The sequence below is a fragment of the Heptranchias perlo genome, chromosome 20, assembly GCF_035084215.1.
Source record: "Heptranchias perlo isolate sHepPer1 chromosome 20, sHepPer1.hap1, whole genome shotgun sequence".
In the NCBI taxonomy this organism is placed as follows: Eukaryota; Metazoa; Chordata; class Chondrichthyes; order Hexanchiformes; family Hexanchidae; genus Heptranchias; species Heptranchias perlo.
Genome location: NC_090344.1, coordinates 1,839,322 through 1,864,109, shown reverse-complemented (window position 1 = coordinate 1,864,109; position 24,788 = coordinate 1,839,322). Strand labels below are relative to the sequence as shown.

The following is a 24,788-nucleotide window of genomic DNA, read 5'->3' as shown; positions in this document are numbered from 1 at the left end:
TTTTATTTCCTGGCGACGACACAATTTCGACACTCACAGCTTCTGATTTCATGGCCAGGATGCAATTTACACACTTTCCCTTTCGTTAAGTCCCACTTCAGTTCCGTAACCTGTAAATGAATCTATTGACTTAACAAATATTACAGTCACTTCTCACACTATCTCCTCCTGTCCACTCTTGCTAAATGCCTGCTGGATGTTTATTTATTACATTGATTCGATATTCTGTACATTTACATTTATGGCACTGAGAGCATGATCTTGTGAAACAGCACGTTGAACCTGTTGTTTCTTGTGTTGACTGTAACGAATTACAGAATTGGGGCAGAGCACAGTTAGAGAGCACTTGACAGCTGCTGGAGAAACATCTGGTTGAAATTCAGGTGTCGTTTGTCTGGTGCTTCCAGTTGCACGTTCTGTGGTAAGGATGTGCTCACTGAAGTTTAGTGACAAGGCTTTCCATGTCGGGTTGTGCATCGCATCTGTACACAATAGTGTGACTCACTCCGTTCATGATTCATTTCTGATTGCTGTATTTATTTGTCTCCCAGAATAACTGATGAAGCTTCTTCTCATGTTGGTAATATCAACATTGGTGACTGCCAGCTACTGAGCTCCATTACATAGTGCGTGCAAGAATGGTCAACAGATGTGGGGGTGTAGCTCAGTGGTAGAGCATTTGACTGCAGATCAAGAGGTCTCTGGTTCGAATCCAGGCGCCCCCTTGCACATTCTAAGTGCTTCTTTTGGGGACTCAGAAAATCAGTAATCTGTCGCTGTCGTTGTGAAAATTGAGTTTGCCGCACAGATCCAGGCCTTTTGACCCAACGGGTCTGTGCCAGCCTTTATGCTTCACACAAGACACCTCCCTCCCGACTTCATTTGCCCCCATCCGCACACTCTTCCATTCCTTTCGCCCCCGTGTGTTTATCTAGTTTGCCATTTCATGTATCGATGTTATTTGCCTCAACTACTCCTTAAGGTAGCGAATTCCACATTCTTGCAACTCTTTGGTAAAGAAGTTTCCCATGCATTCTCTATTGGATTTATCAGTGACTATCTTATATTGATAACCGATAGTTTTAGAGTCCCCTACGAGTGGAAACATTTTCTCTACGTCGACCCAATCAAACCCTTTCATTATCCAAAGACCTCCATCATGTCAGCCATCAGCCTGTTAAATCTATCCTGACAGGTATTATCTTTCAGTTCTGGCATCATCATTATTTTCACCTTCGCCAATTCCTCGATATCCTTTTGATAATAGGGAGACCAGAAGTGTTCACAGTGCTCCAAGTGTGGTTTAACCAAGGATCTCGGACGACAGGTACACAAATCACTAAAAGTGGTGACTACATAAAAAAAAACAAGCCAAGCACTGGGGTTCATTTCCAGGGGGATAGAATTGAAAAGCGGAGAAGTTATGTTAAGCATGTATAGTCTCCCTGATAAATACTGAGACAAAGTAACTATTCAATATTCCAGCCATTTCACTGTTATTACCTCTGAGGATATCTTGTGTATCCCTTGTTGGCCCTATCTCTATCCAGATGTTTTTGACATTTCAGTGCAATAATTGACTATTTCTTGATAATGGCTTGACGACAGAAGACAGAGGGTGGTTGTCGAGGGTTGTTTTTCAAACTGGATGCCTGTGTCCAGCGGTGTGCCTCAGGGATCGGTGCTGGGTCCGCTGTTATTTGTTATTTATATTAATGATTTGGATGAGAATTTAGGAGGCATGGTTAGTAAGTTTGCAGATGACACCAAGATTGGTGGCATTGAGGACAGTGAAGAAGGTTATCTAGGATTGCAACGGGATCTTGATAAATTGGGCCAGTGGGCCGATGAATGGCAGATGGAGTTTAATTTAGATAAATGTGAGGTGATGCATTTTGGTAGATCGAATCGGGCCAGGACCTACTCCGTTAATGGTAGGGCGTTGGGGAGAGTTATAGAACAAAGAGATCTAGGAGTACAGATTCATAGCTCCTTGAAAGTGGAGTCACAGGTGGATAGGGTGGTGAAGAAGGCATTCAGCATGCTTGGTTTCATTGGTCAGAACATTGAATGCAGGAGTTGGGATGTCTTGTTGAAGTTGTACAGGGCATTGTTGAGGCCACACTTGGAGTACTGTGTACAGTTCTGGTCACCCTATTATAGAAAGGATATTATTAAACTAGAAAGAGTGCAGAAAAGATTTACTAGGATGCTACCGGGACTTGATGGTTTGACTTACAGGGAGAGGTTAGACAGACTGGGACTTTATTCCCTGGAGAGTAGGAGGTTAAGCGGTGATCTTATAGAAGTCTATAAAATAATGAGGGGCATAGATAAGGTCGATAGTCAAAATCTTTTCCCAAAGGTAGGGGAGTCTATAACGAGGGGGCACATATTTAAGGTGAGAGGGGAGAGATACAAAAGGATCCAGAGGGGCAATTTTTTCACTCAAAGGGTGGTGAGTGTCTGGAACGAGCTGCCAGAGGCAGTAGTAGAGGCGGGTACAATTTTGTCTTTTAAAAAGCATTTGGACAGTTACATGGGGAAGATGGGTATCGAGGGATATGGGCCAAGTGCAGGCAATTGGGACTAGCTTAGTGGTATAAACTGGGCGACATGGACATGTTGGGCCGAAGGGCCTGTTTCCATGTTGTAACTTCTATGATTCAATGCTTCTATGATTTAATTTTGTATTTCCTTTCTGCTTTCCTGATTGCTTGTTGACATCCTTCCTAACGTCTTCATGTTCCCCTTTATCATCCTTTCCTTTATTGTCCATGTAGTTAGAATATGCATTTGTTCAATTTCAATTTTACCCTTATCTCTTTATTCATCTACAATGTTTTATTTTTGACTATTTGTTGTTTTTTTTAGAGGAATGTATTTCTCTTGAACTGTATTCATCACCGTTTCAAATATTTCCCAAAACCTGTTCTATATCTTTGTCAAGATTTTTTCCAAGTTCACCTTCCCAGGTTCCAATCTCACCCCCTCAAAAATAGTTTGTTTCCAATCTATTAATTTGGTCTTTGTCTTACTGATGTCTCTCTCAATCTTTTACGGTGGAGGGATTGAGGTTGGGAGTGATGTGTGAGTGAGTGAGGGAGGGAGTGAGGGAAGGAGGGAAGGAGGGCTGAATAGAGTGAGATAATTAGCATGTTCGTGAGTGTGCGAGTGACTGAATGAGTGAGAGCGAGAGGGAGGCAGGGAGAGCAGGCAGGAGTGATAAAATTACAAAAGAGAGACAGGCAGACAAGAGATGAATCACTGCTGGATCTAGTAATGGGGAATGAAACGGAGGAGATAGGAGAAGTCAGTGTAGACGAATATCGAGGCACTAGTGATAAGGTTTAAAATAATAATTGAGAAAGACGGCCACACCCCTATTGCCAGCACTCTCTGCGAGCATCCGCGGGTCAAATAGAGGCTTTCAGCATTTTCCACTTTTATTTCCTGGCGACGTCACACTTTCGACACTCACAGCTTCTGATTTCATGGCCAGGATGCAATTTACACACTTTCCCTTTCGTTGAGTCCCACTTCTGTTCTTTAACCTGTAAATGAATCTGTTGACTTAACAAATATTACAGTCACTTCACACACTATCTCCTGCTGTCCGCTCTTGCCAAATGCCTGCTGGATGTTTATTTGTTACATTGATTCGATATTCTGTACACTTACATATCTGGCACTGAGAGCATGATCTTGTGAATCTGCACATTGAACCTATTGTTTCTTGTGTTGACTGTAACGATCTACAGAATTGGGGCAGAGCACAGTGAGAGAGCACTTGATCGCTGCTGGAGAAACATCTGGTTGAAATTCAGGTGTCGTTTGTCTGGTGCTTCCAGTTCCACGTTCTGTGGTTAGGATGTGTTCACTGAAGTTTAGTGACAAGGCTTTCCATGTTGGGTTGTGCATCGCATCTGTGTACAATAGTGTGACTCAATCAGTTCATGAATCATTTCTGATTGCTGTCATTATTTGTCTCCCAGAATAACTGATGAAGCTTCTTTTCAGATTGGTTCTTTCAACAGTGATGACTGCCAGGTACTGAACTCTGTTGCATTCCCTTGTCTGTGGACAATGTCAGTGGGTGCATTGCTTAATTGCAGTGTTTAATTATCAATCAAGCGATCGCTGGTTTAAATCCCGATACTCCCTCTTCTTTCGAAATGATTTTGTGATTCATTCAGTAAGTCTGAATTCCCTGTAGCAGCAGGATTGTTGTTTGCTTTGAAGCTTCAGCAGAGAAACAGGTTTGCTATCTCGATTGGTCACTTCCGGTATTTATGCACCACATGAGTCTCCTCCTGCCATATTTCATCTCGTTCTATCAGCCATACATTCCTTTCTCTTTCATCTCTTCATCGAGCTTCCCCTTGAAAGCATCTATGCAATTTGCCTCAACGATTCCTTTTGGTGGCGAGTTCCACATTCTTACCGCCCTTTGGGTCAAGAAGATTCTCCTGAATTCCCTCACAAATGGAAACGTTTTTTTCTCCGTCACCCAATCGAATCCTTTCAAAATCTTAAAGACCTCTATCAGGTCACTCCTCAGTCTTCCCTTTTCTAGAGAAAAGAGCTTCAACCTGTTTAGTCCTCCTGAGAATTATATGCTCCGAGTTCTATTATCATCCTTGTGAATCTTTTTTTCAGCTTTGCCAATTCCTCTTTATTCTTCTTATAATCTGTCGACCAGAATTGTTCACGTTACTCCAAGTGTGGTTTCCTTTTTCACTTCACCTCTGAACTTTCCATTCTCAGCCTGGTTCTGACTTGTATTATCAACCTGACATCTGCCATACGGCCACTTCCTCTGCTTCATTTTATACTCTATCTCTTTCGTCATCCAGAGATCTCTGGCTTTAGTTGCTTCTTGTGGGAATGTACACAGACTGTACCCGAACAACCTCCTCTTCAAAAGTGCCCATTGCTCGATTACAGTTTTGATTCCATTTTACCAGGGCCGGATCAGTTCTCAACCCTCTGTAATTGACCCTCTTCCAATTAAGTGTTTTTACTCTAGATTACTCCTTCTCCTTTTACATTGCTATTCTAAACCTAATGATACTCTGTTCGCTATTCCCTAAATGCTCCCCCAAGGACACTTGTTCCACATTAACTATCTCATTCCCTAGAACCAGATCCATCATTGCCTCCTAACTACAGTTGCTTCACACACTAGCTCCTCCTGCCACACTTGCCTAATGCCTGCTGGATGCATCTTTATTATATTCTGTGCACTTACATATATGGCACTGAGAGCATGATCTTGTGAATCTGCACATTGAACCTGTTGTTTCTTGTGTTGACTGTAACGATCTACAGAACTAGGGGCAGAGCACAGTGAGAGAGCACTTGATAGCTGCTGGAGAAACATCTGGTTGAAATTCAGGTGTCGTTTGTCTGGTGCTTCCAGTTCCACGTTCTGTGGTTAGGATGTGTTCACTGAAGTTTAGTGACAAGGCTTTCCATGTTGGGTTGTGCATCGCATCTGTGTACAATAGTGTGACTCATTCCGTTCATGAATCATTTCTGATTGCTGTAATTATTTGTCTCCCAGAATAACTGATGAAGCTTCTTTTCAGATTGGTTCTTTCAACAGTGATGACTGCCAGGTACTGAACTCTGTTGCATTCCCTTGTCTGTGGACGATGTCAGTGGGTGCATTGCTTAATTGCAGTGTTTAATTATAAATCAAGCGATCGCTGGTTTAAATCCCGATACTCCCTCTTCTTTCTAAATGATTTTGTGATTCATACAGTAAGTCTGAATTCCCTGTAGCAGCAGGATTGTTGTTTACATTGAAGCTTCAGCAGAGAAACAGGTTAGCTATCTCGATTGGTCACTTCCGGTATTTATGCACCACATGTGTCTCCTCCTGCCATATTTCATCTCGTTCTATCAGCCATACATTCCTTTCTCTTTCATCTCTTCATCGAGCTTCCCCTTTAAAGCATCTATGCAATTTGCCTCAACGATTCCTTTTGGTGGCGAGTTCCACATTCTTACCGCCCTTTGGGTCAAGAAGATTCTCCTGAATTCCCTTACAAATGGAAACGTTTTTTTCTCCGTCACCCAATCGAATCCTTTCAAAATCTTAAAGACGTCTATCAGGTCACCCCTCAGTCTTCCCTTTTCTAGAGAAAAGAGCTTCAACCTGTTTCGTCCTCCTGAGAAGTATCTGCTCCGAGTTCTATTATCATCCTTTGAATCTTTTTTTCAGCTTTGCCAATTCCTCTTTATTCTTCTTATCATCTGTCGACCAGAATTGTTCACGTTACTCCAAGTGTGGTTTCCATTTTCACTTCACCTCTGAACTTTCCATTCTCAGCCTGGTTCTGACTTGTATTATCAACCTGACATCTGCCATACGGCCACTTCCTCTGCTTCATTTTATACTCTATCTCTTTCGTCATCCAGAGATGTCTGACTTTAGTTGCTTCTTGTGGGAATGTACACAGACTGTACCCGAACAACCTCCTCTTCAAAAGCCGCCCATTGCTCGATTACAGTTTTGATTCCATTTTATCAGTTCTCAACCCTCTGTAATTGACCCTCTTCCAATTAAGTGTTTTTACTCTAGATTACTCCTTCTCCTTTTCCATTGCTATTCTAAACCTGATGATACTCTGTTCGCTATTCCCTAAATGCTCCCCCAAGGACACTTGCTCCACATTAACTATCTCATTCCCTAGAACCAGATCCATCATTGCCTCCTAACTACAGTTGCTTCACACACTAGCTCCTCCTGCCACACTTGCCTAATGCCTGCTGGATGCATCTTTATTATATTCTGTGCACTTACATATATGGCACTGATAGCATGATCTTGGAAAACCACGCATTGAACCTGGCACTGCATTTGTTGACTGAAAGTATCTTAAGAGCTGGGGGGCAGAGCACAGTGACAGAGCATTTGACAGCAGCTGAAGACCTCTGCTTGAAATTCTGATGTCGTTTGTCTGGTGCTTCGAGTTCCGCGTTCTGTGGTAAGGATGTGTTCACTGAAGCCGAGAGACAAGGCGTTCCAAGTTGGGTTGTGCATCGCATCTGTACACAATAATGTGACTCACTCCATTCATGAAATATTTCTGATTGCCGTAATTATTTGTCTCCCAGAATAACTCATGAAGCTTCTTTTCATGTTGATAATATCAACATTGTTGACTGCCAGCTACTGAGCTCCATTACATTGTGCGTGCAAGAATGGTCACTAGATGAGGGGGTGTAGCTCAGTGGTAGAGCAATTGATTGTAAATCAAGAGGTCTCTGGTTCCGAATCCAGGCGCCCCCTTGCACATTCTAAGTGCTTCTTTTGAGGAGTCAGAAAATCAGTAATCTGTCGCTGTCGTTGTTTATATTGAGTTTGCCGCACAGATCCAGGCCATTTGACCCAATGGGGCCGTGCCAGCCTTTGTGCTTCACACAAGACTCCTCTCTCCCTAATTCACTTACCCCCAGCCGCACACTCTTCCATTCCTTTCGCCCGCGTGTGTTTATCTCGTTCGCCATTTCATGTATCGATGTTATTTGCCTCAACTACTCCTTAAGACAGCGAGTTCCACATTCTTGCAACTCTTTGGTAAAGAAGTTTCCCATGAATTCTCTATTGGATTTATTAGTGACTATCTTATATTGATAACTGATAGTTTTAGAGTACCCTACGAGTGGAAACATTTTCTCTACGTCGACCCAATCAAACCCTTTCATTATCCAAAGACCTCCATCATGTCAGCCATCAGCCTGTTAAATCTATCCTGAAAGGTATTCTCTTTCAGTTCTGGCATCATCATTATTTTCACCTTCGCCATTTCCTCGATATCCTTTTTATAATAGGGAGACCAGAAGTGTTCACAGTGCTCCAAGTGTGGTTTAACCAAGGATCTAGGACTGCAGATACACAAATCACTAAAAGTGGTGTCGACAAAAAAAGAACAAACCAAGCACTGGGGTTCATTTCCAGGGGGATAGAATTGAAAAGCGGAGAGGTTATGTTAAGCATGTATAGTCTCCCTGATAAATAATGAGGAAAAGTAACTATTCAATATTCCAGCCATTTCACTGTCATTACCTCTGAGTCTATCTTGTGTATCCCTTGTTGGCCCTATCCCTATCCTGATGTTATTGACGTTTCAGTGGAATAATTGACTATTTCTTGATAATTTAATTTTGTATTTCCTTTCTGCTTTCCTTATTGCTTTTCGACATCCTTCCTAACATCTTCATTTCCCCCTTTATCATCCTTTCCTTTATTGTCCATGTGGTTCGAAGATGCCTTTGTTTAATTTCAATTTTACCCTTATCTCTTTATTCATCCACAATGTTTCATTGTTGGCTATTTGTTGTTTTCTTTAGAGGGATATAGTTCTCTTGAACTCTATTGATCACCGTTTCAAATATTTCCCAAAACCTTTTCTCCATCTTTGTCAAGATTTTTTCCAAGTTCACCTTCCAAAGTTCCAATCTCACCCCCTCAAAAATAGTTTGTTTCCAATCTATTAATTTGGTCTTTGTCTTACTTATGTCTCTCTCAATCTTTTACGGTGGAGGGATTGAGGTTGGGAGTTAGTATGTGAGTGAGTGAGGGAGGGATGGAGGGAGTGAGGGAAGGAGGGAATGAGGGATGGATAGAGTGAGTGAATTAGCGTGTTCGTGAGTGTGCGAGGGACTGAATGAGTGAGAGCGAGAGGGAGGTATGGAGAGCAGTCATGAGCGATAAAATTACAAAAGAGAGACAGGCAGACAAGAGAGGAATCACTGCTGGATCTAGTAATGGGAAATGAAACGGAGGAGATAGGAGAAGTAAGTGTCGGCGAATATCGAGGCACAAGTGATAAGGTTTAAAATAATAATTGAGAAAGACGGCCACACGCCTATTGCCAGCACTCTCTGCGAGCATCCGCGGGCCAAATAGAGGCTTTCAGCATTTTCCACTTTTATTTCCTGGCGACGACACACTTTCGACACTCACAGCTTCTTATTTCATGGCCAGGATGCAATTTACACAATTTCCCTTTCGTTAAGTCCCACTTCTGTTCCGTAACCTGTAAATGAATCTATTGACTTGACAAATATTACAGTCACTTCACACACTATCTCCTCCTGTCCGCTCTTGCTAAATGCCTGCTGGATGTTTATTTATTACATTGATTCGATATTCTGTACACTTGAATATATGGCACTGAGAGCATGATCTTGTGAAACTGCACATTGAACCTGTTGTTTCTTGTGTTGACTGTAACGATGTAAAGAGCGGGGGGCAGAGCAGAGTGAGAGAGCATTTGACTGCAGCTGGGCAAAAGTCTGGTTGATATTCAGGTGTCGTTTGTCTGGTGCTTCATGTTCCGTGTTCTGTGGTAAGGATGTGTTCACTGAAGCTTAGTGACATTGCTTTCCATATTGGGTTGTGCATCGCATCTGTACACAATTGTGTCACTCACTCTATTCATGAAACATTACTGATTGCCCGAGTGATTTGTCTCCCTGAATAACTGATAAAGCTTCTTTTCATGTTGGTTTTTCAACATTGATCACTGCCAAGTACTGAGCTCCGTCACCTTGTGTGTGTAAGAAGCGGGGCTGGTTGTGGGGGTGTCGTTCAGTGGCAGAGCATTTGACTTCAGATTAAGAGGTATTTGGTTCAAATCCAGGTACCCCTTTGCATTGTAATTGCTTATCGTGTGATGCGTAGGGTAAGTGTACCCTCCCTGCAGAAGCAGGATTGTTGCTGATGTTCTGTTACGTTCTGCCGACAGCAGTTGAGAAGTCCACTCATCTCGATTGTTCCATCCTGATGTTTACGCTCCACATGAGTCTCCTCCCTCCCTCCTTCATCTCACCCGATCACCCTGCCCTTTACTTCATCTGCTTATCCTGCTTCCCCTTTAAAGCATCTATGCCATTCGCCTGAACTATTCCTTTTGCTGGGAGTTTCACATTCTTACCAAACTTTCGGTAAAGATGTTTCTCTTCAATTCCGATTGGATTTATTAATGACTAGCTCATGTTTATGACCTCTCGTTTTGGTCTCCCTCACAAATGGAAACATTCTGACGACGTCTACCCTACCAAACCCTTTAATTATCTTAAAGATCTCTATCAGGTCATCCCCCAGTCTTCTCTTTTCGAGAGAAAAGAGCTCCAACCTGTTGAGCCTTTCCTGATAAGTATTTCTTGATAAGTCCGAGTTCTATTATCATCCTTGTGAATCTTTTTTGCTGCTTTGCCAATTCCTCTCTAATCTTCTTATAATCTGGAGACCAGAACTTTTCACATTACTTCAAGTGTGGTCCAACAAAGGTTCTATTCCTGCTTATCATCTGGCTTTCAATTGTATCCCTTAGTGGTCTCGGCCCGGATCCCTGTGGAATACCACTTCTCATCTTTTGTCAGTCTTGGTAACTACCCTTACCCTTACTCTCTGTTTTCTGTTTTGTAGCCAGCTTGCTATCCATTCTGATACTTGTCCACTGACTCCACATCCTCAGACCTTAGATATGAGTTTATAATGCTGAACCTTATCGAAGGCTTTTTGAAAATCCAAATTTATTACGACTGCTACATCAGCCATGTCTATTCTTTCTGTTACTTCTTCAAAGAATTCAATAAGATTGCTCAAGCATGACCTTCCTTTCTGAAATCCGTGCTGTCTATTATTTATTATAATTTAGTTTTCTAGATATTTTTTCTGTTGCATCATAGAGTAATCATTCCATTATCTACACTAACACCGATTATAAACTCACTGTTTTGTTGCTCCCTGGGCTTGTTCTATCTCCCTTATTTTATTTTAGGAATAGGATTGCTGTCCATCAGACCTCTAACAATATTCCCTTTTCTAATGAATGTTTACACATATGAAAGAATATCTCTGCTGTCTCTTCCCTAATGTCTATTAACATGCGCGGCTGCAATCGATCCTGACTGGGGGTCCTTTCCTCTCTAAGTTTGATTAGTTTATCAATTATCTTTTATGTTTTGTAGTGAAATTGCAGTTAAGGAGGAGGAGTGTGAAACATTGGATGGAATAAACATGTTGAGAGAAGAAGTATTAAGGAGATTAGCATCTTTGAATGTAGATAAATCCCCAGGGCCGGATGAAATGTATCCCAGGCTGTTAAAAGAAGCAAGGGAGGAAATAACGGAGACTCTGAACATCATCTTCCAATCCTCCCTGGATAAGGCGTGGTGCTGGAGAATTGGAGGACTGCTAGTGTCTTACCGTTATTTAAAAAGGGAGATAAGGATAGACCGAGTTATTATCGGCCAATCAGTTTTACCTCGGTGGTGGGCAAATTTTTGGAATCAATTCTGAATGACACGTTAAACCATCACGTAGAAAGGAACGGGTTAATGAAGGACAGTCAAGATGGATTTATAAGGGAAGGTCGTGACTGACTGACTTGATTGAATTTTTTGAGGAGGGAACAAGGATTGTCAATGACGGCAGTGCATTTGATGTCGTCCACAAGGATTCTAGCAATGGTCGACGGGAGTTTTTATGACTGGAAGGCTATTTCCAGTCAGGTTCCGCATGGCTCACTATTAGGTCCCTTGCTTTTCCTGGTATATATTAATGATTTTAACTTAAATGTACGGGCATGATAAAGAAGTTTGCTGAGGATACAAAAATTGACGGTCAACTTTTGTATTCTCTGCAAACTTCTTTATCATGCCCCCTAAATTTAAGTTAAAATCATGAATATATAGTGAGGAGGAAACCTGTAGACTGCAGGAAGATATCAACGGACTGATCAGGTGGGCAGAAAATTGACAAATTGAATTCAATCCGGACAGGTGTGAGGTGATGCATTTGGGGAGGGCAAACAAGGCAATGGAATACAAAATAAATGGAATGATACTGAGAGGTAGAGGACGTGAGGGACCTTGGAGTGCATTTGCTTTCTTCGCCGAGGCATAGAATATAAGAGCAGGGACGTTATGCTCGAGCGGTATAAAACACTGGTTATATCACAGCTTAAGTACTGCATAGAGTTCTGATCACCATATTACAGGAAACAATGTAATTGTACTGGAGAGGATACAAAGGAGAGTGGACGAATGAGTGAATGAGTGAGTGAATGAGTGAGTGAGTGATTGAGTGAGTGAGCGAATGAGTGCGTGAGTAAGTGAGTGAGTGAGTGATTGAGTGAGTGAATGGGTGAGTGAGTGAGTGAATAAGTGAGTGAGTGGATGAATGAGTGATTGCGAGAGGGAAGCAGGGAGAGAAGACAGGAGCGATGAAATGACAAAAGGGAGACAGGCAGACAAGAGAGGAATCACTGCTGGATCTCGTAATGGGAAGTGAAATGGAGCAGATAAGAGAAGTAAACGTTGGGGAACATCTAGGCACGAGCGATCACAACATAATAAGGTTTATAAATATCATTGCGAAAGACGGTCACAGTTCCGTCGCCTGCACTTTCTGACTGCATTTGACGACCAAAAGTAGTTTATGGAGAATTTTCCACTTTTGTTTCCTGGAAATTACACACTTTGGGCACTCACAGCCTCTTATTTCATGGCTAGGATGTAAATTCTGTAATTTACAAAGTTTTCCATTCGTAAAGACCCATTTCTGTTCCGTAACCAGCAATTGGATGTATTGACTTAACATATAGAATCATAGAAAGGTTACAGCACAGAAGGAGACCATTCGGCCCATCGGGCGCGGGCCGGCTCCCTGCAAGTGCAACCCAGTGACACTCCCCCATCCTATCCCCGTAGCCCTGCAATTTTTTCCCTTCAAGTACTTATCCAGTTCCCTTTTGAAGGCCATTATTGAATCTGCCTCCACGACCTCCTCGAGCAATGCATTCCAGATTCTAACAACTCAATGCGTAAAACAGTTTCTCTCTATCTACTCTGCAAGAAACCTCATGGTTTTGAAGACCTCCATCAAATTTCGTCTCAACCTTCTCTGCTCTGAGGAGAACAACCACAGCTTCTCCAGTCTATGCACGTAACTGAAGTCCCACATCCCTGAAATCATTCCAGTAAATATTTTCTGCACCCTCTCTAAGGCCTTCACATCCTTCCCAAAGCGTGGTGCCCAGAATTTGACACAATACTCCAGTTGAGGCCAAACCAGTGTTTTACAAAGGTGAAGCCCTGAGAGGGGGTGCAGAAAAAAATTACTAGCATAATTCCAGGAATGAGGGACTTTAGTTACATGGAACGACTGGAGAATATGGGGTTGCTCTCCTTGGAACAGAGACGGTTTTGTCGAGTTTTGATAGAGGTATTCAAATCATGAAGGATCTCGACATGGAAGAAGGAGAGAAACTGTTCACATTGGCGGAAGGGTTAAGAACCAGAGGACATAGATTTAAGGTGATTGGCAAAATAACCAAAGGTGACATGAGGAAAAACTTTTTCACGCAGTGAGAGGTTCGGATTTGGAATGCACTGCCCGAGGATGTGATGGAGGCAGATTCAATCATGGCCTTGAAAGGGGAGCTGGATAAGTACTTGAAAGGAAAAAAAATGCAGGGCTTCGGGGAAAGGCAAGGGAGTGTTTCTAGCTGGATCGGTCTTTCAGAGAGCCAGCACGGACTCGATGGGCCAAATGGCCTCTTTCCGTGCTGTAACCTTTCGATGATTCAACTTTATGTGTTGGAGGCGATTCAAAGGGAACAGAGCGTGCCGTAAATCGACACACCTCTCAGTATCCTCGCAAGCAATGTAGTTTAAGAGCAATTAATCCTGAAACGTCTTACTTGATAACTCAAGTCGTACACTCGAAACCAATTTGGTAAAGGAAGACTAATATTGGGGACTGGAAATAGTTAGTGTGCAACTTGATATTGCTGTATACTGGAATAGAAAATGAGATTGGATGGACAGAAGTGGTCTGAAAGGATGGCCGATCGGCTGTGGGACGCAATGAACTTTTACACTGGCTGCACAGTTGAGCGAACAGCGGCTCGTTGGTCTCGGGGTATGATTCTTGCTTAGGGCGTTTCATTGAATAATATGCAAGAGGTCCCGGGTTCAAATCCCGGACGAGCCCTCCTGTGTTGCTCCTTTTAGTGAAAAGTCACCAATTGGCTTCTGACATCTTTTCAGTGTTGCTGTTGGTGGAACTGAATTCTTTCCAGACCATGTTTGAGCTCCAGTTGACTGAATGCCGAAGATTCATCGGCGCAACACACAGAAAGCAAATAAAATGTCTCAAGATGATGAGGAGATTGAAACTGAATTTGCATTTTCCCAATTCAGGCGGATATTAGATGGCGGGATAGAAAGCCACATATCCAAGTTTGCCGATGACGCCAAGATGGGCAGCATTGTTAGCAGTGCAGATGAAAGCATAAAATTACAGAGATGCATTAATACAATGAATGACTGGGTAAAATTGTGTCAAATCGATATCTGTTTAGTCAAGTGTGAGGTCATCCACTTTGGACCTAGAAGGATAAATCAGAGTACTTTCTAAATGGTGAAAAGCTCGAAAAAGTGAATGTCCAAAAAGACTTCGGGGTCCATGTACATAAATCATTAAAATGTCATGGACAGGTAAAAAAATAATCAAAAAGGTTAATGGAATGTTGGTCTTTATATCTAGACGACTAGAATACAAGGGGATAGGCATTATGATACAGTTATACAAAGCTCTGGTTAGACCACACCTGAAGTATTGTATTCAGTTCTGGGCAACGCACCTTCGGAAGGATATATTGGCTGTGGAGTGAGTGCAGCGTCGATTTACTAGAATGTTACCTGGACACCAAGGGTTAAATTAGGCGGAAAGTTTACACAAACTGGGGTTTACCTCGAATTTAGTCGATTAAGGGCTGATTTGATCGAACTTTTCAAAATATTAAGGGGAACTGATGGAGTAGATCGAGAAAAACTATTTCCGCCGGCTGGGATGTCGAGGACTTGGGGACATCGCCTCAACATTAGGGTCAGGACTTTCAGGAGTGAAGTTGGGAAACACTTCTCCAAAGCAAAGGGAGGTAGAAGTTTGGAACTCTCTTCCGCAAACGGCAGTTGATGCGAGCTGAATTGTTAATTTTATACCTGAGATTGATCGATTTTTGTTAACTGAAGTTATTAAGCGATACGGGGCTAAGGCGATTATATGGAGTTCGGTCACATATCAGCTATGATCTGTTTGAATTGCGGAACAGGCTCGAGGGGAGAAATGGCATACTTATATTCCTCAGCTCCTCATTGGTGAGAATGGTTCTGCATTGGCCGGAAATCGAACCAAAGTCTCCCGCATAAGAAGTGAGAATTCGACCCCAGCACAACCAATGCGCGCGTTCTTAATAGCGGCAAGTGTCCATTTGGAATCCGATCTGAACGAACATGCCGTTTACAGCTGCGGTGGTCGAGTGTTTAAAGCGTTGGACTCAAAATTCAATTGAGGTTTTCCTGCGCAGGTTTGAATTCTGCTCGCAGAGCAACTGTTTCAAGATCACTTCAGTGCTGAAATAGATTAACTTGGAGTTAATTGACCGCATTTATCTCTCTCCCAGAATGAGAGATTCTACAGCGTGGCCGGTGCTTTTAATTAGTGTTGGATCTTCTCTTGCAAGATTTCAAGACCCGAGAAGGAATCTCTCCCAATCTGTAACTTAAATTCTGCTAGTTTGCAAAACCTGACATTTTTACTCTTTATTTTCTTTGTCTGCATCTCTCTATCTCTCCCTGTCTCTGTCTCTTGTCTCTCTGCTTTGTCCCGATGGACTTCTCAGGCTTCCTTGAACGGCGAGAGCTGATCTCACCAGCAACAATAGCAGAGAATGTGAAAGGAAAAAAAAGACTGAGACAGTCGGAAAAGGAAAGGTGCAACCCAGCTGATAAATTGGTAGCTAATGTATCCACATTCATGGATCTTCGCTCTCATAGTGAATGAAAGCAGCAATTTGAGTAAAGTGTACTTATGGTGGAGTGTAAACTATGACGATGCCGAGACAGACGACAATGTCGTTTCAGAGTAATTCATTCTGTAAAGTGTTACTTGATAATACAAGTCGTACATTCAAAACAAATTTGATATTTTTGATATGATACAATTAGTGCAGAACTTGACATTGTACAAGAAAGCGGGATTCTATCGACAGAGCGTTCTGAAAGGATGGCGGATCGGCTGCGTGGCAGCGAAATTTTACAGTGGCTGCACGGCTCTGTTGCCAGTTTGTCTTTGGGTCTGATTCTCGCTCAGGGAGTTTCATTGGTTCAAATCCCGGATGAGCCTCGTTGTGTCCCCATTTTTAGTCAAAAATCACCAGTTGGCTTCTCACATCTTTTCAGCGGTGCAGAAGGCAGGTTTGACTTATCTCCAGCAGAGTATGTTTGCTCACCAGAGGACAGAATGCAAAGGGTTTGTCCACGCAACACACAGAGACGAAATGAAGATAATCTTTCAAGAAGTTGGACAGATTGAAGCCGGCACATGAATTTATCCCAATTCAGGCGATCTCAAGGGCACAGAATACAAAAGGTAAAGGATGCTGCATTGTCCTGGAAACAAACTCATGGTTTACCGCCGGAAGGCAAGGGTTCCACAATGAACCACCAATGCACACACGGCTGCAGACTGCACGTGTAACGTTGGATACATGTCTGGAACATGCAGTCTGGCAGATTTCCTGTGACTGAATAAGTAGGTCAAACATGGACTTGAAATTCACGGGGGGTTCAAAACCAGTTCATACTGCTACTGTAAACAATGGTTAAATAAATAAGAGCTGTAATTACCAAGCGGTGCTTGTTTCTCCCAGAAATAACAATATTATCCAGCCATATGTCCACCTCCAAGATTTAATATAAGATATATGATTTGAGAACCTCTTATTCACTCACTCACCTGACGAAGGGGATAATCTCCGAAAGCTTGTGATTTTAAAATAAAATTGTTGGACTATAACCTGGTCTTGTAAGATTCCTTACAAGATTTCACGATATGCGACGAATTGCCTTTAAGCTGCACCTTAAATTCTGTTCAATCACAGAATTTGGAGATTTATACTATTTTTCTTTGCATGTATATCTCTATCTCTGTCTGCGTTTCTTCTCTCTCTGTGTTTCCCCCTGATGGACTTATCCGGCTTCTTTGAACAGCCAGGTCTGGAAACCCAGGTTTCCAGAATGTCAGATCTTCAGTCCATTTGTTGGATTTCGACGGGATGAGCTTTGCGATTTTCGTCTCCGTTTATGGAAAATATAAACCCAGATGGGTTTTCACCTCCTCGGGTCCCGTCACCTTCTGGTAATGGGAATGAACCCGATCTCGCACTCGGTCTTAATATCTGTATTCTCATTGCTTAACAATAAAATTACGGGGTTACAGTTATTTTGAGGACACATTTTAGAAATTAACACATAACAGACTTATTCGAAAACTAGAAGCACGTGGGATTAAAGGACCGGTGTTAACGTGAGCACGTAATTAGCTAAAGGATAGGAGGCAGAGAGCAGTGGTGAACGGATGTTTTTCTGACTGGAGAGAAATATGCAGTGGGATCCCCCAGGGGTCGGTATTAGGACTATTGCTTTTCTTGTTATATATACGTGACTTGGAGGTAGGAATAGGGAGTACAGTTTCGAAGTTTGCGGATGATACAAAACTTGGCAACGTAGAAAATAGTGAGGAAGATAGCAGCAGACTTCAGGAGAACAGAGGCAGACTGGTGAAATGGGCAGTCACGTGACAGATTTAACGCCGATCAGTGTGAAGTGATGCACTTTTGGAAGAAGAACAAGAAGTGGCAGTATAATCGAAATGGAACAATTTATGGGGGGTTCCAAGAGCAGAGGGACCTGGGGGAGCATATTCACAAAACAGGGCAAGTTGATAAGGTAGTTAAACAAGCGTATGGGATATTTGGCTTTGTAAATGGGGGCATTGAATTTAAATACAAGGAAGTCACACTAAACCTTTACAAACAACTGGTTAGGCCTCAGCTGGAATGTATATTACACTTCTGGGCAACATATTATAAGAAGGATGAAAAGGGATTGAAGAGGATTCAGAGCAGGTTGGCCTGGATGATACCAGGGATGAGGGACTTTAGTTATTTGGAGAGATTGGAGAAGCTGAGATTATTCTCCTTACAGCAGAGAAGATTAACGGGAGACCTAATAGAGGTATTCAAAATAATGAGGAGTTTTGAAAGAGCAAGTAGGGAGAAACTGTTTCCTCTGGCAAGTGGGTCGCTAACCAAAGGTCATAGATTTAAAATATTTGGCAAAATAACTAGAGAGGAATCTAAAAGATTTTTTTTCACACAGAGGGTTTGTTAAGATCAGGAACTGTGGTTGGAACTGTTGCTGATTTCAGCAAACAATGCAAAAACCTCCGTCTGCAGTTTCGAGAAGGGATCCGACTTTCTGGATGAAATAAACAAGATTAAATACATCACCGACGAGGATGGGATTCGAACCCACGCGTGCAGAGCACAATGGATTAGCAGTCCATCGCCTTAACCACTCGGCCACCTCGTCGCATGCGCAAACTCGCGAAAGCTCCTTTATTCAAAATGAAAATACTGGCTGTGTTGCCAAACTGAAATAAAAAAGGAAATGCTGGATATCCTCAACAGGTCAGGCAGAATCTTTAGATATCGATACAGAGATAACATTTCATATCGGTGACCATCACATGAGTATGCTATTATAATCCTGACTTGCGCCTTGTGGGATGGCTTTGGGGAGTCAGGAGGTGAGTCACTCGGCGCAGAATATCCAGCCTCTGACCTGCTCTTGTCGCCACAGTATTTAGGTGGCTGGTCCAGTTAACTTTCTGGTTCATGGTGACCACCAGGATGTTGATTCTGTGGGATTCCTGGAACGATTCCAGGAATGAGGGGCTTTAGTTTCATGGATAGACTGGAGAAGCTGGGGTTATTCTCCTTGGAATAGAGACGGTTGCGAGGATATTTAATAGAGGTATTCAAAATCATGAAGGATCTGGATAGAGTAGATAGACAGAAACTGTTCCCATTGGCGGAAGGGTCAAGGACCAGAGGATTTAAGGTGTTTGGCAAAAGAGCCAAAGGTGACATAAGGAAAAACTTTTCTACACGGCGAGTGTTTAGGATCTGGAATGCACCGCCCGAGGGTATGGTGGAGGCAGATTCAATCATGGCCTTCAACAGGGAACTGGATAAGTATTTGAAACGAGGAAAAAAATACAGGACTACAGGGAAAGGGCGCGGTGGGGCGGTGGGGTCCAGCTGGATTGCTCTTGCAGAGAGCCGGTACGGACTCGATGTGCCGAATGGCCTCTTTCCATGCTGTAACCTTTCTATGATTCTATTCTATGTGCAGGGGACGATGCAAAGCGACCGGAGCATGACGTAAATCGACCTGCTCATGTCCATTGCCTGATAATAAATCCTAGTGTGATGCAAAGAAGAAATACATAATTATGGTCCATATCTTTCATCTTATGCTCACCATAAGAGGTACTTCGTTTACCAGGGGGCCATTGCGCACTTTGATTGATACTTCACCTGGATCACCCCTTACACTCCCAACACCTCCGTGCAAGAAACATTTTGTATGGCAATTCAGACTTTGCTGATTTGTGCAAACAGATGCAAGCCAGCAATGCGGAAACGCACTTCTTTGGAAAGAAGATTTTTAGGTGAGGCGGCCAAAATAAACAGCTCTCCTGATTGTGGTCGAGGTGAGATTCCAACCAACATAATCGAAAAATTGGCTCCAGCATCTCAGACAGCTCAGCTACTCTCCTGCATACCAGTCTGCCCATTTCTGATGAAAAAGTTCAGAGGGCTGAAACCTGACCTCTGGTTCTTTCTCCACAGGCGCTGCCTGACCTGCTGAGTGTTTCCAGTATTTTCTGTTTTCATTTTTGTGATTTTACAATGGATGTTTTCCTGAAAACACCCAATTTGACCCAAGGACAAAGCTCACACTTCACTTTCCCCACGCGCTTTGAGGTCTGTCGTTTCTGAACAAAATCCCCTCCGCGCCGGACATTCAAAGGACCTTTCGCTCACGGCCAACCTCCTGTCATCCACACTTTTTCACCATTCCCGCTCTTCTCATTTCTCCTCATTCCTTTTCAATCGGACATTTCCACAGACCTATTAAGATCAAGCGGAACATTTCCGACCTGACTGCACCGCTCAGATTGCCAAAAGTGCACCTTTCAGCCGTCATTCGCAGCTGTGCAGCGCCGCCCGTCTCTCCCGCACATCAACTGCTCGGTGAAAAGCGCCAACGACCATGAAAACAAAACCCAGTTCTTCAGTTAACATCCCCCGTGTCACAAGATACCCCACGGAAATTTCACGGAAAAGTATGCCGCTGTCCTTCCGAATGCCAGCCCTGCTTTCTCAGTGCTTGTCTCTGGAACAGTCACGCAGATCGAAATGTATCGATTGGTTTCAAGGCACAAATGTACATTGGTGTGAACGGAACATGTGCCCCCGAGAAACATCGGTCGATGTGGAGCAAACTTAAAGGCGTAAGAATGTGAAAGTGAATGTTAGAGTAGGCAAGGCAAAAGTAAAATCTCAATGAAATGGACCATGATTGTGGAAGGAAGGAAAAGCTGGAAGAAGCGGCGGGTCGGAAACTTGGATCATCCAGCAGAGACACATGTGAGAACAAAAACAGGACACAGACAAAGGTGCTGGAGGCAGAAAGAAAAAGCACGAAATAAGAGGAATGAAAAGAGAGTGAATTAGTGGAGCACGAAGAGATACAGAAGCAGAGTGGTTATGTTAATGGCTAATAAACCAGAGGCCTGGACTCATTATCCGAGGTCACGAGTTCATAATCCCGCCATGACAGCTGGAGAATTTCAATTCAATTAATGAAAAATAAAACCTGGAATTAAAATACCGGTGTCAGTAATGGAGGCCATTAAACGACCGGATTGTTATAAAAACCCATCTGGTTTACTCAAGCCCCTCAGGGAAGGAAACCTGCCGTCCTTACCCAGTCTGGCCTATATGTGACTCCAGACCCACAGCGACCAATGTGGTTGATTCCTAATTGCCCTCTAAAATGGCCAAACAAGCCACTCAGTTGTAAAACCTCGATTAAAAAAAAGTCATAATAAAACCGGACGGGCCACTAGGCACCAGACACGACAAAGGCTCAAAGCAAGCCGAGTCGACCCTGCAAAGTCCTCCTCACGAACATCTGGGGACTTGTGCCAAAATTGGGAGAGCTGTCCCACAGACTTGTCAAGCAACTGCCTGACATAGCCACACTCACAGATTCATACCTTTCAGCCAAAGTCCGCAGACTCTTCCATCACCATCATTAAATACATTTAAAACAGAAATAGACAGTTTCCTAGAAGTAAAGGGAATTAGGGGTCACGGGGAGCGGGCAGGAAATTGGACATGAATTGAGATTTGAGGTTCGGATCAGATCAGCCATGATCTTATTGAATGGCGGAGCAGGCTCGAGGGGCCGATTGGCCTACTCCGGCGCCTATTTCTTATGTTCTTATGTACCATCCCTGGGTATGTCCTGTCCCACCGGCAGGACAGACAGACCAGACGGTGGCGGTACAGTGATATACAGTCAGGATGGGAGTGTTCAACCTTGACTGTGGACCTCATGGCATCAGGTCAAACATGGGCAAGTGAAACCATCTACTGACCAGCCCTCAGCAGCTGATATCAGTCCTCCTCCATGTTGAACACCACTTGGAAGAAGCACTGAGGGTAGCTGGGGGACTTCAATGTTCATCACCAAAGGTGGCTCGGTAGCAGCACTACTCGCCGAAACCTGAAGGGCATTGCTGCAAGATTGGGCCCACGGTAGATGGTGAATGAACCAACACGAGGGGAAAACCAACTTGACCTCGTCCTCACCAATCTACCTGTCGCAGATGCATCTGTCCATGACTGTATTGGTAGGCGTGACCACTGCATAGGCCTCGTGGAGACGAAGTCCTGTCTTCGCACTGAGGATACAATCCAACGTGTTGTGTGGCACTACCACCGTGCTAAATGGGATAGATTCATAACAGATCCAGCAGCACAAAACTGGGCATTCCATGAGGTGCTGTGTGGCTTTCCTGCAGCAGCACAATTGTACTCCAGCACAATCTGTAAATTCATGGCCCGGCATATTCCTCACTCTACCAACAAGCCAGGGTATCAACCCTGGTTCAATGAGGAGTGTAGAAGAGCATGCCAAAAGCAGCACCAGGCATACCTAAAAATGAGGTGCCAACCTCGTGAAGCTACAACTCAGGACTAAATGCATGCTGAACAGCGGAAGCAACATGCTAAAGATTAGAGCTAAGCGAATCCACCAAAGGATCAGATCAAAGCTCGGCAGTCCTGCCACAACGAATTGTGAATGGTGGTGGATAATTAAACAACTAACGGGAGGAGGAGGCTCTGTAAACTCTGTAAACATCCCCATCCTTAAATGATGGAGGAGTCCAGCACGTGAGTGCAAAAGGCAAGGCTGTAAGCGTTTGCAGCCAGAAGTGCCGAGTGGATGAATCCATCACGGCCTCCTCCCCATAGCATTCATAGCAGCCAGTCTTCAGCCAATTCGATTCACTCCACGTGATATCAAGAAACGGCTGAGTGCACTGGATACATCAAAGGCTGTGGGCCCCGACAACATCCCGGCTGTAGTACTGAAGACTTTTGCTCCAGAACGAGCTGCGCCTCTCGCCAAGCTGTTCCAGTACAGCTACAATACTGGCATCTACCCGACAATGTGGAAAATTGCCCAGGTATGTCCTGTCCAAAACAGCAGGACAAATACAATCCGGCCAATTACCGCCCCACCAGTCTCCTCTCAATCATCAGCAAAGTGATGGAAGGTGTCGTTGACAGTCCAATCAAGCGGAATTTACTCACCAATAACCTGTTCAACGATGCTCAGTTTGGGTTCGGTCAGGACCTCGCGGCTCCAGACCTCATTACAGCCTGGGTCCAAACATGGATAAAAGAGCTGAATTCCAGAGGTGAGGTGAGAGTGACTGCCCTTCACATCAAGACAACATTTGACCGAGTGTGACACAAAGGAGCCCTCGTAAAATTGAAGTCAATGGGAATCAGGGGGGAAACTCTCCAGTGGCTGGAGTCATACCTAGCACAAAGGAAGATGATAGTGATTGTTGGAGGCCAATCATCTCAGCCCCAGTTCATTGCTGCAGGAGTTCCTCAGGGCAGTGTCCTCGGCCCAAGAATCTTCAGCTGCTTCATCAATGACCTTCCCTCCATCATAAGGTAAGAAATGGGGATGTTCGCTGATGACTGCACAGTGTTCAATTCCATTCACGACCCCTCAGATAATGAAGCAGTCCGAGCCGGCATGCAGCAAGACCTGGACAACATCCATGCTTGGGCTCATAAGTGGCAAGTAACATTCGCGCCAGTCAAGTGCCAGGCAATGACCATCTCCAACAAGAGAGAGTCTAATTACCTCCACATGACATTCAACAGCATTACCATCGCCGGATCCCCCACCATCAACATCCTGGGGGTCACCATTGACCAGAAACTTAACTGGACGAGCCATATAAATACTGTGGCTGCGAGGGCAGTTCAGCTGCTGGGTATTCTGCGGCGAGTTACTCAACTCCTGACTCCCCAAAGCCTTTCCGCCATCAACAAGGCTCAAGTCAGGAGTTTGATGGAATACTCTTCCCTTGCCTGGAGGAGTGCAGCTCCAACAACACTCAAGAAGCTCGACACCATCCAGGACAAACCAGGCCGCTTGATTGGAAACGTAGCCACCACCCCAAACATTCACTCCCTTCACCACCTGCGCACAGTGGCTGCAGTGTGTACCATCCACAGGATGCACTGCAGCAACTCGCCAAGGCTTCTTCGACAGCACCTCCAAAACCCACACCCTCTACCACCTAGAAGGACAAGAGCAGTAGGCACATGGGAACAACACCACCTGCACGTTCCCCTCCAAGTCACACACCATCTCGACTTGGAAATATATCGCCGTTCCTTCATCGTCGCTGGGTAAAAATCCTGGAATTCCCTTCCTAACAACACTGTGGGAAAACCTTCACCACACGGACTGCAGCGGTTCAAGAAGGCGGCTCACCACCACCTTCTCAAGCTCAATTAGGGATGGGCAATAAATGTGAAGACATTAGCTGCAGCAGCGGGGTTGCACCTTTACTTTTCCTCCTGCCTCAATCTTCCATTAACCTTCTCTGCTGGTGTTGCAGGTTCGATCAGGCATCGCCGTTTAAGGAAGCCTGAGAAGTCCATCAGGGGACAAGACAAGAGACAGAGAAGGGAGAGATAAAGAAATGCATGCAAAGAAAATAAAGAGAATACATAGAATCATACAATCATAAAATGGTTACAACACAGAAGGAGGCTATTCGGTCCATCGAGCCCGTGCCGGCTCATTGGAAGAGCGATCCAGTTCGTCCCACTCACCCGCTCCTTCACGTGTGTTGCGCCTTGGAAACTTCCGCACCCTGTCCTCTGGAGCTCGAACATTCTCTGGAAAAAAATCAATTCTCCCAACAGCAACACCGAAAAGATGTCGGAAGCTAATTGCTGAATTTTCACGTAAAGCAATGAGACAGGAGGGGTCGTGCTGGATTTGAAGCTGAGATCTCGCATGTATCATTTAACGCAAACCTCGAAGCGAGAATCATAACCCTAGACCCACGAGCCGCTGATTGCGAAATTGTGCAGCCAGTTGAAAAGTGCGCTGCCTCCCACTGCCGATCGGCCATCCTTTCAGACCTCTTCTCACTATCCAATCTCGTTTTCTATTCTGGTGCACAGCAATATCAAGTTGTACATGAACTACTTCCAGTGACCAATATTGGTCTCACTTTA

The 24,788-nt window shown here is 43.9% G+C and overlaps 3 non-coding genes across 3 annotated transcripts; 2 read left to right on the top strand and 1 right to left on the bottom strand.

Annotated features, from left to right (window-relative positions):
* Positions 1-653: 653 nt before the first annotated feature.
* trnac-gca (transfer RNA cysteine (anticodon GCA)) lies at positions 654-725 on the top strand. Its single transcript has one exon. It is a non-coding gene; the product is annotated as a tRNA-Cys (tRNA).
* A 6,502-nt stretch (positions 726-7,227) lies between these two features.
* On the top strand, positions 7,228-7,300 carry trnay-gua (transfer RNA tyrosine (anticodon GUA)). Its single transcript has one exon. It is a non-coding gene; the product is annotated as a tRNA-Tyr (tRNA).
* Positions 7,301-18,380: 11,080 nt separating this feature from the next.
* On the bottom strand, positions 18,381-18,462 carry trnas-gcu (transfer RNA serine (anticodon GCU)). Its single transcript has one exon. It is a non-coding gene; the product is annotated as a tRNA-Ser (tRNA).
* Positions 18,463-24,788: the final 6,326 nt, after the last annotated feature.